The 11,234-nt window shown below is 37.0% G+C and overlaps 1 long non-coding RNA gene across 1 annotated transcript in view; it reads right to left on the bottom strand.

The window, feature by feature from the left end:
- Positions 1-225: 225 nt before the first annotated feature.
- LOC122428295 overlaps positions 226-11,234 on the bottom strand; it is a 52,556-nt gene continuing 41,547 nt past the window's right edge. Inside the window, exon 3 of the long non-coding RNA XR_006265685.1 lies at positions 226-271. This is a non-coding gene — a long non-coding RNA (uncharacterized LOC122428295). The remainder of the gene's footprint in view (positions 272-11,234) is intronic.

The raw sequence follows: 11,234 nt of genomic DNA, 5'->3' as shown, positions 1-11,234 counted from the left end.
GGTGGAGAGCAGTAGGGTAAAGAAACCCAGGAGAACAGCTCTGACATGTGACTCCCAGTCTAAGGTTTTATGGTGATGGGATTAGCTTCCGGTTGTCCTTAGCCAATCATTGTGACTGAGTCCTTCCTGGTGGTACACGCCTTGTTCAGCCAAGATGGATGCCAGAGAGGATTCTGGGAGGTGGACGGACACATGGTGTCTCCTTTTGACCTTTCCTGAACTATTCCGGTTGGTAGTGGCTTATTAGTTCCGTGTTCCTTACCAGGACCTCCTGTCGTAAAACAATTCATGCAAATGGTTACTGTGGTGCCTGGCCAGGGTGGGCGGTTTCAGTCAGTGTGCTTCCCCTAACAATGTGAAACAAAATTGTCATAATTCAGGGGTTTTCAAGGCACAAACCTACAGCAATATTGCAATCAGTGAGTATGTCTGCATGTGAACTCACATATTTTGTGTTCTTAGCTATCAGAGCATGTTTTATCACGTCTCACGTATCTTGTTCTAGTGAAATCTGGCAGTTCTGGATAAAGTGGCATACAAAATTGCCACAAACTAGTTTTCCTATGACAGAACTCCAACACATATTTATCAATAAGTCAGGATATACAGCATAAGAATAATTTGATTATACAATTATATAGCTCACTACAACATAAGGGCAATTTTTAAATGCACTTGAATTTGCTCTAATAAGTTAGTACTGTTAATTCAAAGAGCATTTAGTCTTGCATGATAAAATATCATGCAAGGAAATGGGAACCCACACCAATGATAAAATATGAAACTCCCCCAAATCTTACAGCTCAAATATAAACATGATAGAGGGTTCCCCAAAGTTACTACAACTCAAAAATCTGTGAAACATTATTAATAGCAACTATTATCAACAATAAAAAACAAATTTTGATCAGTCATGCTAAAGGAAAGCATGAATTATCTTTCTATTTTCTCTTTAGAAAATGTTAAAAAGTGATTGTCATTCTAAGGGGTGCTCAAAGAAGATGCAGCTAAAAACACATATGAAAAAAGCATTATAGAGTCATGTTAGCAGTTCACTTACAAAAAATATTATGTTATTTTTCTGGATCTTGTGTTATTTTAGTATTTCTAGCTTTTTAAAAAATGAGTAATCTGTTGTGATTTCTTTTCTCATTCTAAATAAATGTCATTTTCACACTTGATTTTGCATATGCAATTTTGTCTTTTTACTCTTAAAGAGGCCTCCAAAACTAACTCAGGTTCCAGCTCCACAAAACCTGAATCTGCTCTTTTTTCATGCTCAGTTTACAAGTATCTTGCTTATTTAATGGCTCTATACTATTGCTAGGGGCTTCCCAGGTGGCGCACTGGTAAAGAATCTGCCTGCCAATCAAATGCAGGAGATGCAAGAGATGCAGGTTCCGTCTCTGGGTCAGGAAAATCCCCTGGAGCAGGAAAAGGCAACCTACTTCAGTGTTCTTGCCTGGAAAATTCCACGGACAGAGGAGCCCAGCGGGCTACAAACCATCACAAAGAATCACACTCGACTGAGTGACTAAGCATGCACACACACATACTATTACTAACAACTCAACCACAATGTACACTTAAAGTAAGACATATTATTAAATGTAAGAATTCATATTTCAAATTGTTAGTTCAGTAATTTTGAATCATTTTGACCAAATTCTTGTCAGACCTGATTAACTGCATTATTTTTACTGCATAACATGGCTTACAAAGTGTTTACATGAAGAAAAGTAACAGCTTGGCCATTTTTATTGTTCTCTCATACTTACAGTTACTCTTCTCTTTAATCTGTGATTTCTTTTTTTTCAGATGTTCTGTATTTTATTTTTTTCTAACAGAAAATGGAAGCCAGTTTATTTTGTGAAATTTCCTCCTGAAATCTTTGTAAGCCACTTGCTCATTCATTAAACCATACAATCAATAAATCAAAAGTAGACACATTTAATTAGAAAAATACCACAGTATGCTGGAAGCTAATCCCCAAGATAAACTACTATCCTCTAAGCACTTTGAAACTTCAACTACTACTTCAAGATATCACTTCAGATACCATGAGTGACATGGTCACTTGTCATAGAATCTGAAACAGTCCCTGCATCAATCTGTATATGACATGTTGAGTGAGTGAGTGAAAGTTGCTCAGTTGTGTCCGACTCTTTGAGACCCCATGGACTATATAATCCATGGAATTCTCCAGGCCAGAATACTGGACTGGGTAGCCTTTTTTTCTCCAGGGGATCTTCCCAACCCAGGAATCGAACCCAGGTCTCCTGCATTGTTGCTGGATTCTTTATCAGCTTACCCACAAGGGAAGCCCTATGACATGTTAGCAAAGCCTAATTTCTTTTTAACTTAAAATTATTTACAATTGTTTATATAGTGTGGAAGCAGGAGTAAAAAGTTCTGTCACATTCTCCTACTCCAGGGGATTGTCTTTCACATCCTCTAAGCATACCCAACCTATTCTGGAGATTACTGGTCTAGTGAATGGGTGTAAACTTATTTTGTAAAAAAAAGAAACCACTGAAGATTTTTGAGAGATATTAGAGCAATATTTTTGGAAAATTATTTTTTTCTATGATAATTATCCTATGATATATTGAATGCTTGAGTTTGCAGGTAGAAAGATGAGTTAGGAGGCCAGAACAATAATCTAAAAATGAGGTGAGGGACTTCCCTGGTGGTCCAGTGGTTAATATGCTATGCTTCCACTGTAGGCGGTATGGGTTCAGTCCCTCGCTGTGGAATAAACATCCCACTTGGCATGGCCAAAAACTTAAAAATTAATTTAAAAAAAAGAGATAAAAATGAGGTAACATGAATGAAAATTAGTAGTGTGAAAAGGAAAATAAGAAAGAAGAAACAACAAACTGACTTGATAAAAGAAGAATGAATAGAATTTACAATACACTCATTTATCAGACAGGTTTTGAAGGTGTGGTGGGCCTAGGACATTTGATTAACTGCAATATTTCCTGTGATTACATCATATATCAAATTACCAGACTGCAGACTACATGTCCTCTGGGAAAGCAGAGTGTTAAAGTGCTACAACCACATACTAGAGAAATTACAGCAATACACATAAACATATGGGATTCAGCTACCTAATTAAAATCCCTGTGAGCCAACAAAAGCCAAAACTGTGAGAGTTCAGTGACTGCCGAAGAAAACAGCAAATTAGACACTCAAAATGGCAACATCTCAGATTTGTCCCAGCCGACAGGTCTTATCAAAAATTAGCAAATTTTAAAATACCAGTTAAAACCAGCTCAACTGGGAATATCCAAAGGCTATATCAAATTTTAGATCTTCAGAGTGATTTGATGTAGAAGATTCTCAAACAGTAAACTAGACCTTTTTCCTTATTGATAGACCGGAGCATTGAATAAGACAGGACAGAAGGAGCAAGAATACCATCTCACATTACTTCAAAATGTCTATATCATTAAACCTTATTTTTAATTTAGTTATTTTATTTTGATTAATTATTTTCAAATCAGTAAATATTCAGGGTTACATATTAAATGAAAGGCTTCTAATAACAGCTTTGTCCTGCCCCACAACCAACTTGCCTCCCAATCCTTCTCCCTATAGTCATATTTAAATAATTCAGTGATTATACATAAATCTTTAGAAAACTATTATTTTTTCATTTAACATCATCAGTCATGATATTTTTGCTTTATGCTATGAGAAATGAAGATTTATCTATTTATTCCATTCCCAGTTCACCCAACAGCACTATATCTGGTGATATGGTGGAAACATTTTGTGCCAGATTGCAAGAGCCCATTGTTTTAGGAATTTCACAAGCCAACTATTAAACACAACCATTATTAAAAATTAAATTACACAAACTTAAAGTTAAGTAAATTATATTTAAAACAAAGGCAATAAATACTTAATTTACACTTCTTGTCACCCTGCTTATTTAACTTATATTCAGAGGACACCATGAGAAACACTGGGCTGAATGAAGCACAAGCTGGAATCAAGATTGCTGGGAGAAATTTCAATAACCTCAGATATGCAGATGACACCACCCTTTTGGCAGAAAGTGAAGAAGAACTAAAGAGCCTCTTAATGAAAGTGAAAGAGGAGAGTGAAAAAGTTGGCTTAAAGCTCAACATTCAGAAAACTAAGATCATGGCATCTGGTCCCATCACTTCATGGGAAATAGATGGGGGAAACAGTGGAAACAGTGGCTGACTTTATTTTTCTGGGCTCCAAAATCACTGCAGAGGGTGATTGCAGCCATGAAATTAAAAGATGCTTACTCCTTGGAAGGAAAGTTATGACCAACCTAGACAGCATATTAAAAAGCAGAGACATTACTTTGCCAAAAAAGGTCCATCTGGTCAAGGCTATGATTTTTCCAGTGGTCACGTATGGATGTGAGAGTTGGACCATAAGGAAAGCTGAGCACCAAAGAATTGATGCTTTTGACTGTGGTGTTGGAGAAGACTCTTGAGAGTCCCTTGGACTGCAAGGAGATCCAACCAGTCCATCCTAAAGGAGATCAGTCCTGGGTGTTCATTGGAAGGACTGATGTTGCAGCTGAAACTCCAGTACTTTGGCCACCTGATGCAAAGAGCTGACTCATTGGAAAAGACCCTGATGCTGGGAAAGACTGAGGGCAGGAGGAGAAGGGGACAACAAAGGATGAGATGGTTGGATGGCATCACCGACTCAATGGACATGAGTTTGGGTGGACTCTGGGAGTTGGTGATGGACAGTGAGACCTGGGGTGCTGCAGTTCATGGCGTCGCAAAGAGTTGGACACGACTGAGCAACTGAACTGAACTGAATTATGTTACTTCATTTTACTATTATCTATGTTTCTGAGGTTACTCATATTTATTGTATCTGTATGGTAGAAATACTACATAATGGCATGTTACTACACATACCTTCCCAACTCTGTTTAGTGAGGTCACAATAGTAGCTTGATATTGATCATGGTGGGAGTATTTTACCACATAAATCAGCAAATGCCATAATCTCAGGTTTGATTTATTGGCTTGATGATTGTCTAGACTTGTTTAGAGTCAGGAAAATAGTGGAGAAAAACTTTTATAATTTAGATTAAATGTAGAAGTGTGTTATATTTGCACCCATTATGTTGTGAATAGACAAAAATGAGGGAATATTTTTCCATTATTCAAAGAATATTATTCATTTCAGCAAGGAGGTTGTTCATGTCATTGGTAAATGAGTGAAGTTCTGACATACGTCTTTACTGTTTCATTTTTTTTCTTACTTGTTAGGGTAAAAGAAAACTCAACTACCATTCATATTAAAAGTATGTTCCTTTGTCAGTTGTAACCATAGGTTTGCTATAGTTCAAGAATTCAGCAAAAATCAACAAAACATTATATGAGAATCAATCGCTTTGTGGAATTTGCACAATAGAGTTTTTTATATTTTGTCATTGTTTGTATATTGTGGGCTACGTATCCTTTGTGCTTAATCGCTCAGTGGTGTCTCCCTCTTTGAGACCACATGGACTGTAGCCCACCAGGCTCCACTGTCCAGGGGATTTTCCAGGCCAGAATACTGAAGTGGGTTGTAGTGTTCTCCTCCAGGGGATCCTCCCAACCCAGGGATCTAACTCACCCCTCTCATGTCTCCTGTATTGGAGTGGGTAGTCATTCCCTTCTCCAGGGGGTCTCCCCAACCCAGGGATCAAACCAAGGCCTCCTCCATTGCAGGCAGATTCTTTACTGTCTGAGCCACTGGTGAAGCCCCATGTATCTTTTATATAATTTTGGGTTTAAGTGAAATTTATAATAAATGTATGTATATAAATACATGCATTTCTGAGAGCCATTTGTTAAACATTCACTAGCACATTATTGGTTACATAACTATTTTTAAGTCTATAAACAATATTTACATAATATGATAACATAAAGTTCACCAAAGAGCAAGATATGTTTTCTTTCTTGGAGAAATGTTTTTCCTGAAGCTTATTTTTTCTGGTAGAATTTTTATTATAATAATTCTCCATTTTTCTTTCTGAAAGCTCTATCTATCAGTAATGCTACAGAGTCTTTTACAGGTATGGGGAGAAGTAACTCCTTCTTATAGCCCTCTGTCACTTGACTGCAATTTGATTATTTTCTAGACTTATGGGACAAGAGTTATCCTGGGACATTACTGACTCTTTTCCCCTAGGATATTGCAATGTAAACTTATGTTCCTTGATATGGGTCTTTTGGATTTATTTTATAAAGTATTCAATATGGCCTTTAGATCCAGAAACCTGCTTACTCCAGCTCTTATCTTACATATTTGAGATATTCCCCTTCATTTGCTCTGTTATCTCTTCCTAGAACACTGATTAGTTTATTGCTCCTTTAAGTCTTTTCTTCTCTACTTTCCATATCTTTGACTTTTTTGCTATACTGTCTAAGAGATACTCTTCTGCTGATATTTTTCAGCCATTAAATTTTTGCTTTTCAAAAGACTTTCATTGTTCTCTTCTATCTTTTTATTTTACCCTTTTCTTGTTTTATACAGTTCATGGAATTCCCCAGGCCAGAATACTGGAGTAGGTAGCCTTTTCCCTTCTCCAGGGGATTGTCCCAACCCAGGGATCAAACCCAGGTCTCCTGCATTGCAGGCGGATTCTTTACCAGCTGAGCCACAAGGGAAGCCCAAGAATACTGGAGTGGATAGACTATCCCTGCTCCAGGGGATCATCCCAACCCAGGAACTGAACCTGGGTCTCCTGCATTGTAGGCAGCTGTTTTCTCTGACTTTATGTTATGCATTTATCTCTGTCTCTTCTTTCACAAATTAAACTGTTCAGTTTTTTGCTGTTCCTTGGTTGCTGTTCATATTGACATGAGGCACAAATACATTAAAAATGGCTGGGAGTTCTGTGTATGTTAACAGTGTTTTAATCAGTGGATTTCACTTTGTGGTAACTACGTACAAGGAGATGTCCAAGAGAATACTCTGGGGGAAATTCCAAGGTCAGCATGTGGAAGTCTATGACAGCTGAATTTCTTCAGAGAAACCTCCTACAGGGGAAAGGCTCCTTTGGTCAGTGTTGTGTGATCAATCCCTTTTAGGCCCTCCATTTCACCTCCACTCCCCTCTTTACCTGGCATCGCTGAGTCTAAAGCCTTTGTGAAATTCTATGGGGGCAAATCAAATTTCCATGCTTCTCTATCTTCTGAAAACACTCAGTAGTAAAATTCCACCTCTTAGTTTTACTGATTATTTCTATTCCATCTACTTTCTGATTCCAGAATTACATTAAAATCTTCCTGGTTTCCAACAATGGCAGAAAATGTTGTTCAGGCCATTCTCTTACTGAAAATGACTAAAATGACCAGATCAAATATTTGTTCAGTATTATTTAGAGCAGCAAAGAAATCACAAGTTATTAAGCAATTTTGAGGCCAAATTGAAAGGAATGCAGAGACTCCAGAGATAAACTAGCACAGAAGCAGAACTGCCATGATGGCATTGACCACCAAAGGGAATAAACTCAAGTCCCAGGACCCACACGCTGCGAAGTTTCTAATAAAAGAAGCTCTCCTCAGTAAACTAGGGTTCCAAAGGACTGCAACATCAGAAAATACTGAAGTATTATCATCTGGATGAATCAAGGAACCCAGAGCTACGCACACAGCTGAGCCAATTCCATACTGGTATTTGTTGCTGCCTGACAGGAACAATGCAAAGCTTCTCTGGGAGGTGGCAAATGGGATAAATAAAAAGAAACTGAAACCAATGTATTTCATAGTGAAAGAGCAGAACCTCAAGGGTAATAATAAATTTTAAAAATCATTAAAGAATCCAGAGGTAAGAAGGAGACTAAAATGGGCAGTAGACTGTCAGTTACCTTCACAAAAACAACAATGGAACCCAGAAGATAGTGGAGTAATATCTTTAACATGCTAAAAGCAAATATTTGCCCATTTGAGGTCTACTAGTAACTGTTAAAGAATATAGGCATAATAAAGATACTTTCAGAAAAACAAAAACAGAGATACTTTACCACAAATAGATCTTCAATTAAAAAAAAACAACCTCTAAAGGGTGTGATTTGAGCATAAGGAAAATGCTCCTAGATAGGTTAAAGAAGACGAAAGAAATGAAGAGCACAATAAATGGTAAAAATGTAGATAAAGCTAAATAAACATTTTCTATATAATACAATAATAGCAGTATCCTGTGGGTTAATTAGTTTTTGACGACAGTACCATGTAACACAGAAGCGAGGTATGTGAGGTGAAGGTGTCCTAAGGACCTTATATTGTCCAAAAAAAGGATAAAGATATTGGTTAACTTTAGACTCTGATGAATTAAAGATTCATGTTGTAATTTCTAAGGAAACCACAAAAGAAAGAGAGTGTAGGATTTCCAAATGCAATTAAGGTAAAAATCAATAACAGAAGTAACTAGAAAATATGTTTAAAAGTTAAGAAATAAACTTGTGAATTTTGAATTGGTCAAAGAAGAAATCATACTAGAAACTAGAACTACAATATTCTGCAACATCAGACCCTTTGATCTTGGAAGGGCTAGCTGTTTACCCACAGAAGGGTAAACAAATTAATAATGTAGGAATTCTCCCACTAGATGATGGCCTCTATCTCACTCTCTTTGACATTGCAGGTATAAGAATTTTTATTGCTTACTTTCATTTTAGAGAAGTCTCTAGAGGAAAAGGGGATGAACACATGTTTCAGTCAGACACTTAGAGCCAAAATTCCACTAAGTTGTTTAAACAGGTATAAGATATAACACAATATGATGTACTATTTCTCCCTCTTTTTCTCTTCTTCAGCTTTAAAATTTTTCCCATTTAAACATCAGTTCTATCTACATTTTTATTTTCAAGTACAGGACAGATTCATTCACAAGCTGTCTATATTTCTGAGAATTTTCACTATTTTGAAAGAATCTTCTAAGGATAAAATTCCACTTATTTTCATTAAAAGAATATATTTATACTTAAAACATTTTTATAAGCACCCTTAATGCACTTTCAAAAAAAAAATCTTCTTCCTATTAGCTCAGGTAATGAAAACCAGCTGGTGTCCACCTCCTGATTTTTTTTCTCTTATCCAGTGGAAGTGAAGCAACATTTATCATGGGTTAGAGAAGAGATGCACAGAAAATGGTCACAAAATTCTCAAATTTTTAACATCCTATGTATTTGTGTGTGTGTGTGTGTGTGTGTGTGTGTGTGTGTGTGTTGACCCACTTTGTGTTAAAGGGAGGAAATTTTGAGTCAGGTATATTATCTGAAACATAAAATAATCTTAACAATAATAACAAAGCAGACAAAAACAAACTACCACTGGATATCATCTCAAACATGGTGACAAACCATAGAATTGAAGAGTACATTTTGCTTTCCCAAATATGTATGAGTTAATCTGCATACCAAATAAAGGACTATTTTGGTCCATTAACAGAGTCTGGTTTAAATACTTTTCAAATGGAAAACTATTATCCACAATGAGAAAATAATATTTCGTTCATATCTTTAAAAATATTTCAGAGAAAAATTTAATTCCCAGAAGCAGACAGCCTGCTAAACAATAATTTGCAGGGGTTTACTCACCTTGCACATAAGTAACAGCACTCTATTTTCAGCAACTCAGTTCACTAAATTTTTATTTACTTGAAAAAAAAATCTGTACTACACTGTCCTGGTGGTCTAGTGGGCAATTAAGCCACTGCTCCACAACTACTGAGCCCATGCTCTAGAGCTTGGGGCCACAACTACTGAGTCCAAAAGCTTCAGCTAGTGAGGCCCATTCACCCTAGAGCCCGTGCTCTGCAACAAGAAAAAGCACTGCAATTAGAAGCCCATGCACTGCAACTAGAGAGTAGCCCCAGCTCACTGCAATGCTAGAAAGTCTGTGCAGCAACAAAGACCCAGTGAAACCAAAAATAAATAAATAACCTGCTTTTAAAATCTTTATTAATAAAACAGTTTGTGGTAATAAAAAACAACTGTTAAGAGAAAGCATGCTATACTACAAACCTCCTCACTTTGAAAGAATGTAGTAGAAGATTAGAATCAAACTGTTTATAGTGAAGAAATGAAGAAACATGAAGTCAGATTCTGCATCAACAAGTTGAAATGTTTAACAGGTTTAATTTTTCAAAAGTAGTACTGTGTATCTTTGGGTTCAATCCCTGAGTTGGGAAGATCCCCTGGAGAAGGGAATGGCAACCCACTCCAGTATTCTGCTCTGGAGAATTCCACGGATAGTCCATGAGCAGAATTCCATGGACAGTCTATGGGGTCACAAAGAGTCGGACACGACTGAGTGACTTTCACTCACTATGACTCTTTAGATGCCAACCCAACAATTTCTCTTTGTATAAATTGTGCTACCTATCTCCCAATAACTCAGGGAATCTCACTCCATAAATTAAGAGACATTGTTACTTATTTTAATCATCTGTGGAATCTAGTGGCTCTCTATTAATGTACCTGTTCACTGCAATCAAAGATAGAAAGGGAAGAGAGTCCAACTGAAAATGTAAAGGGAAGCTGGGCAGAATCTAATTTAATTATCACGGCTGAAATTATTCCAGGACTCCACCTGCCATAAGGAAAGTATCCTGGGATCTTTAATGACTAAAGTGGTCAGGATTTCAGTCTTACAGCTCATCCAATTAATTGCCGAGCACATCTTCTGCTATACCATTAGGTCACAGGGCGGGAGAATCCACTCTGCTAATTAAGAACTTAAGGCCTCCTGTTAGCTTCCCAGATGACTTTTCAGGGTATGTGTTCATGGCCACGTAAACATACTCTTGGTAAGAGATACTTCTACCATAGACAGTGAACAGGAGAGATGTCAGACATTTCTTCTCCACCCTATTAGGACTGTGTAATCTCTATAGCACAAGTCAGACAAGATTGAAGATGCTGGGCTCTTCAGCAGTTCCCAGGAGCCAACCCTATCACTTCATTATGGTCAAGTGTAGAATGTACAAATTGCCTTGCATAGTCCTACATGCCCTCTGGGGGTATGTACCCTCATTCTTTATAGCAGGTCTCATTTCAGGACAATAATAAACTCTTAAAAGTGAAAGTGGAGGGTAAAAATTCTCTTATTCTTACATTAAAATGTAACTCTAACTTTCTCAAATTTCCTCTCTTTAAAGGAAGCATAAAGATACCTACCATTGCAAAAAAGTGAAGTCAGGAATATTTTTCTCAAGTTGAAATTAGGAAA

The sequence above is a fragment of the Cervus canadensis genome, chromosome 26 (assembly GCF_019320065.1).
Source record: "Cervus canadensis isolate Bull #8, Minnesota chromosome 26, ASM1932006v1, whole genome shotgun sequence".
NCBI lineage: Eukaryota > Metazoa > Chordata > Mammalia > Artiodactyla > Cervidae > Cervus > Cervus canadensis.
The sequence above is the reverse complement of the archived record's forward strand: the minus strand, read 5'-3'. Positions and strand labels throughout refer to the sequence as shown.